This window comes from Lathyrus oleraceus, chromosome 2 (assembly GCF_024323335.1).
Source record: "Lathyrus oleraceus cultivar Zhongwan6 chromosome 2, CAAS_Psat_ZW6_1.0, whole genome shotgun sequence".
NCBI lineage: Eukaryota > Viridiplantae > Streptophyta > Magnoliopsida > Fabales > Fabaceae > Lathyrus > Lathyrus oleraceus.
Genome location: NC_066580.1, coordinates 75,613,958 through 75,620,078, shown reverse-complemented (window position 1 = coordinate 75,620,078; position 6,121 = coordinate 75,613,958).

The window sequence follows — 6,121 nt, the reverse complement described above, 5'->3', positions numbered from 1 at the left end:
GTTAGGGAGAGTTAATGGCTCAACCACAACCATAGACATAGGTCTTTCACAAGCATAAGGCATCTTCAATTCCAAAACTCTCTTCTTCACCCAAGTGGTGTAAGCTTCCAAAGCTACACAATTGCACGAACCAAGCTCGGATCTTTCTTTCCTATGCACATTATGCCAAGCGTGAACAATCTTCTGCTTCAAATGTTGGGGATCTTTACCCTCTTGATAGAAAAAAATCTTCTAACAAAGTGTTATTAAGTTTGTCTCTCAAGGGGAACCCAAGTTGACGACGAGCCAAAACAGGGTTGTAGTTGATTCCTCCTTGGATACCAATGAGAGACACGTTAGAGAATTCACCACAACAATCAATAATATCCAAGCTACTCAATGAAGAATCATGCCAAACTATATCATCATTAGTAAGAGACATAAGTCTCTGAGACCACCATAGACATTGTTTGTTCTCTACAAAAGCAGGCGTCTGAGGTAAGTGCAAAATAAACCACTTGTGTAGAAGAGGGGCACAACACACAATCGTTCCACCACCTTCAGAATTCCTTAGATTCAAAGAGAAGTACATATCTCCTAATAGAGTAGTCACATGATTCCCAATCAAGAAAATTCTAATGGCATTAACATCAACAAAACCGTCAATGTTAGGGAACAAGGCCAAACCATAGATGAGCAACACAAATATGGCTTCAAAAGCGTCCATACTATCGGCTTGAGAAAAGGCCGTGGCTTCCTTGATGAGGAACTCAGAAGTCAACCCAAACAATCCTCCTTTCTTCACCCAGTGAGCCTCAATCTCAGACTTCTTCAAGTGAAGAGCTTCGGCCATAAGATGAGATCTGGGAATCTCTTCCAATCCACTAAAAGGCACTTTGCTAGAAACAGGTATTCCCAAAAGATGGGCATACTCCTTCAACATAGGCACAAGATGATAATCGGGAAAAGTGAAGCAACGGTAGAGAGGGTCATAAAACTGAACCAACACACTCAAGAGTCCTTCGACCACATCAGTAAGCAAAACAAATAGAAGCTTCCCATGACGTTGCTTGAAGTCCAAGGGATCTAGTACAAAGGATGATAGCTTCCTTATGTTGAGCCATTTTTTATTGACTTGTGAAGTTTGATTATGTGTTTGGGCCTTGGTCAAGGTTGATTTGACTTTTGTTGGATTAGAATCATTGGATTTAGGGGATTGACGAAATGTACATTTCATCTCCCAAAATGAATGAATGATTTTAATTTGATAAAATTCCTCTCATGACCAATTTGTGTTTGTCTCATTTCCCCTCCCTCTTCATCTTCAATCCCATTTCGTCCCATCCCTCTCATCGACCAATGAAGTCTCAATATCCTAAGGCTAATTGGTTCACCAATAACTTCATGTTAGATGAACCAATACAAGTATGGATGAGATTAGGTCCATCATTTGATGATTTTCTTTTTGTGTGTGGTATGTTTTAGGAGTATGGTCCATTATACCATATCTCTAACATGCATTAACACTAAAATTTTCATTGCCAGGCCTTAGATAGTTGTGACTTCTACATAAGTCCAATTACGATTGCCATATCTCTAACATTTGAATAACATTTTAGTTAAAAGTCATTTATTTTATGCAATTTAAATTCAAGTCATTTACCATTTCATTTTCCATTCTACATACCATTTAACTTGTTTATGTTTATGCTATTTTCACTTTGCTCACTTGAGCCATATATTGTGATTGTATATACTTTTTTGTGTATCTTGTTTGTGTTTGTGGTCTTAGGACCTTAAAATACCAAATAAATAACAAAAACCCCTAAAAAATGTTTGCGTGGACTGTTGGATTTGATATGAGCTTTGGATTTAGAATTAGGCAACATTCCCTATGCAAAAGGACTTGGCCAATGCCAACATTTCTGATATCTAGTTCTTGTGATTTGAATTTTCATCTAAGAGAAGTGTTGAGATCCACAAGAGTTCATATGCTACATGGTCTTGATGCAAATTTTACTTTGAACCTGTGTCTAATGCCTTATTCTAAGCCATTCAAGGAATATGTCATCTGATACATGGGAAGATTATGAAGAAGACTATGAAGTTGCTAGCTTGGATGTGACTATATTTATTTGATGCCTTACTCTTCATCTTGCTTGCTTATTGATATTGCTTTATTTCTAAAGTCCAAAGGAAAAGTGGGTTTCTATATGATATTTTTGTCTATTGGATCGCATCCCATAGGCCAGATCTTTTCAACTCTTAACTTTTATATTTTTGCTTAGGATTAGTCTCTTCATCTCGTCCCATTTCTTAAATTTCAAATCTCTCCCCCTTTTCAAAATCTTATTTGTTTGTGATTTCTAAACTTAGACTCATTTGCAAATTAGAAACTTTGGCCTTATGCCATTGCATTTTTACACTCTTTTCTTAATCAAACTTGTAAATGAACTTAATCATATTGACTTAAAATTTCAAAAGACAAAAATAAGTAACACTCATTCAAACTCTTTTAGGCCTTTTGTTCCTCTTTTAAACTTAAATTTTTGTTAAAAGCAATTCACTCACTTTGAAATTGATACCACGAACTACGAGGTTTTGATCCCTCATTTTTATGTTGGTACGTAGGCACAAGTCCGAAGGTCTTGTCAAACACAAAAATATAATTGATGAATTATTTTCTCATCCCCACACTCTATTTATTGCAAACATATTTTATACCAAAACACATACACACATAATAAAAGGCTCCCTAGGAGTACCTATGACACTTTGGGTGCTAAGACCTTCCCTCTGTGTAACCAACCCCCTTACTTGTAATCTCTGGCATTTTATTAGTTTTGATTTGAAAACTTCTTATCTTTGGGTTTTGTTCGTACTTTTCCCTTTTCCTTTGGAAACAATAAAAGTGCGGCGGCAACTCTGGTTTTATTGATGTTAAGTTTATCCATAGCTTAATGGTCATGAATTTACCGCTATACATAGATTTGTACCAATGAAAGTTATTCAACCCCAAGTTCATCTATCAATAGATTGACAAAAGGAAGACTATAACAAACTCAAGGTTGAAAGTTAAAGTTTTGATTAAGTTATTAAGTTAAGCAAGTATAAGATCAAGGTATAATATGAACAAGATAGTAAGGGTTAGTGTATAATATAACCAAGTAAGTAAAAGGGTTAGTGGATTAGTATAAACCAAAAGGAATAACAATGTATCAGATGAAATCACAAGTTAGCACATGTAAGAAAAGCTTCATCTACAAGTCAATTGATCTAAATTGGTTGATGTAGGGGCAACCTATCAATGTTACAAAGTACCATGAATGATCACTTGATCATCCATTAGTAGGTTTGAAACAAGGAAGGTTCAAGCAACCTTAAACCAAACCAATATCATGACAAAGTAGACTTCATTATCCTTAAAGTTCAAGACCTCATAAGTCCCTCAAAAATATCCAAATGACTTGAAACAAGACATAATTAAATACTAGAGACAATAATAATGGGGGTCTATGTTGAACATATTTTCAAAATAATAAAATAAATGAGGGTAAAAAATAAATCAAAGTTGAAAATAAAATTGTAAAAATAAAATAAAACAAATGAAACAAGCCCCCTCTCTCACTGGGCCAAGAGCTCACTTGTGAAAACAAACCCGTTCAATAGAATAAATAATAAAACAATAATTAAAATTGAAAGTGCACGCTGATGAGCCAATTAGAACATGACAATACTAAATTTTTAAATTCAAAACACGGGCACAACTCCATCTTCTTCCTTAAATAAACTCAAAATGAAAACCTTCAAATATAAGTTTTTCATTGGATTTGATCATGGAAATAACTTGCAAACACATATTCGAATCAACCTCTACACTCAAGAGCCATTGATTGGCTCTGAGTATGGAGTATTTTCAAAAATCTTAGATGAACCAGTTAACCTAATTTAAAAGTAAAACTCTAAATATGGATTAATCAAAGCTTGAAGTTTGGGGTTAATAATCAGAAAGAAATTTCGAGTTGAATGGTAACTCGTTTGGATGACGGGGTGAAGGGAACTACCTGATCAAAATCGATCTTAGGGTGGTGTTCCGACAACTTAGCTCAGCTTAGATGAAGCTCAGGGAAGATTAGTTAGGGCTTTGGAAAGTTTGAGTGGAGGTCAATGATGGTATCTGGGTGATTGTTAGGGATTGAAACACTCTGAAACTCGAAATGCAAACTCTGTTTTGGTGGCTTTGGCTTGGGTATGCAACATAGGTTTTGTGGCTTTGGAATCTTGGAAAATGAAGGGTACACCTTCCCCTATTTATAGGGAAGGTGTGTGGATATATTGGAGGGAAGAAACTAAAGGTTTGCTTCAGAAAGGTGAGTGGCTCGAAGCATGTTCAAGGTTGGACTTTGGGGGACAGGTGTAGTTGTTGTCTGACCTTGCTTGCACCTCAGACCACTTTTCTTTGGTCCTTATCATGGATTTGGAATAGACAAGGGACTTGGTTTGGCCTCCTATGTATTTCCCTTTTTGCCAATTTGGGAAACACTGATTTTGCACATGGGATCGATTTTTTCATTTTGAGATATTTTGGCTACAAAGTTAACTTTCATTTGCACCAAAATACCATATGTAATGTGTTTGTGGGCCATTGGGATCAGATTGAATTGATTTGAGGGCAAGGAAAATGGAAATGCAAATTCTGAGTTAACTTGGTCTGGTTTGCTAATCAGGATGAACCTCAATGTTTGAACCATGGACAAATGAAATTGGTTTATGAATTTTGTGAAAAAGTTTGCCAAATGTTCCTTGACATGTCCTTGATTGAATGCAAAAAGAACCAGGTCAAAAGGAGTTGTAGTTTGGAAATAGCAATGTGCTAAAGTAGTGGTCTTGGTCATGTTTTAGGGCATGGTATGCATGTTGGACCAGCTTGGCCAATGCAAAATTTGAGGTCCTTCCTCAATGGATTAGGTCTTGGACCTTGAAACAAAGTTGGAGAGGAAATTATTTAAGATATTTTGCTCAAAGTGGAATTCAAAAATCTCGTGAAATTAAAAAAGTTATCGTCTTAGGAACTTCCCATAGGCCATTCTTGCCAAAATGTGACCAACTAACATGACCTAAAAATGTGATTTTGTGATTTCTTAATTTCCAAGGCACAATGGTGGATGTTTTACGCTCATATGATCATACCATGATAGGAAGTGATATTTGGATCTTTGTGGGGTGACTTTAGGTCAAGTTTGTGGGTGGATCAAATGCATTGAAAGTTGAAAAAACCATGACCAAACCAAGTACTTGTAACATTGATTGAATGGATGTTTAAATGATGGATTTTGATGGTAACGAACATGAATTAATGTTTAATGAATGGTGAGGTGATTGTATGACTAAAATGAAGCAGCTCCATAAAGAAAAAGGATGCACAAATTAGGGTTTCTTGCGCCACAAGTTTCATCAAGAACCAAGGTCAAACAACTAGTGTTTGTTGATGCAATGGTCATTTTGAGATGTTTAAAAGGTGTGAGGAATGAACAAACTTTGGATTTGATGGGTCCTCAATGACATGGTCAAGATCCATGGGGAATCATGACTTGTGCAAGTCAAGGAGGGTTAAGAGCTAGGGTTAGGGTCCTAGGGTGACCAAATGAATCTTGATGCTTCTTCAAAGGGGAATCACCATACAAATTAGGTTTGGAGAGTGAGTGAGATGACTTGAGTGATCCTCCAATATTTGTTGAATTCTTAAGGATAAAATTAGGGTTAAGGTGGCTTGGGCACACCTTAACATGACCAGATGATCTTGAAGCTTCATAGATGAATCACATGCATCGAGCTTGTGGATTCTTGTGGATCATTAGGTATAGATGCATATGAGATGAAATGTATGGGGTGTATGCTCATGGATTGGGGTTTAATATGGTAATGTGGAGGTGGGGTAAATTTGAGGGTATGAGAATTGCCCCTATTTAATCTTCTCGGACCTGAATGTATGGACAATAATGACTTCCAATGTGTTCGAGGTAGGAGAAGATTAAATACTATAAGGACTAACCGAAAATTTTCCCTGCTGGGGATGAAAGTATTATGATTTACTAGGGAGATGATATGGTTATGATGATTATGCATGCAATATAAGTATCTC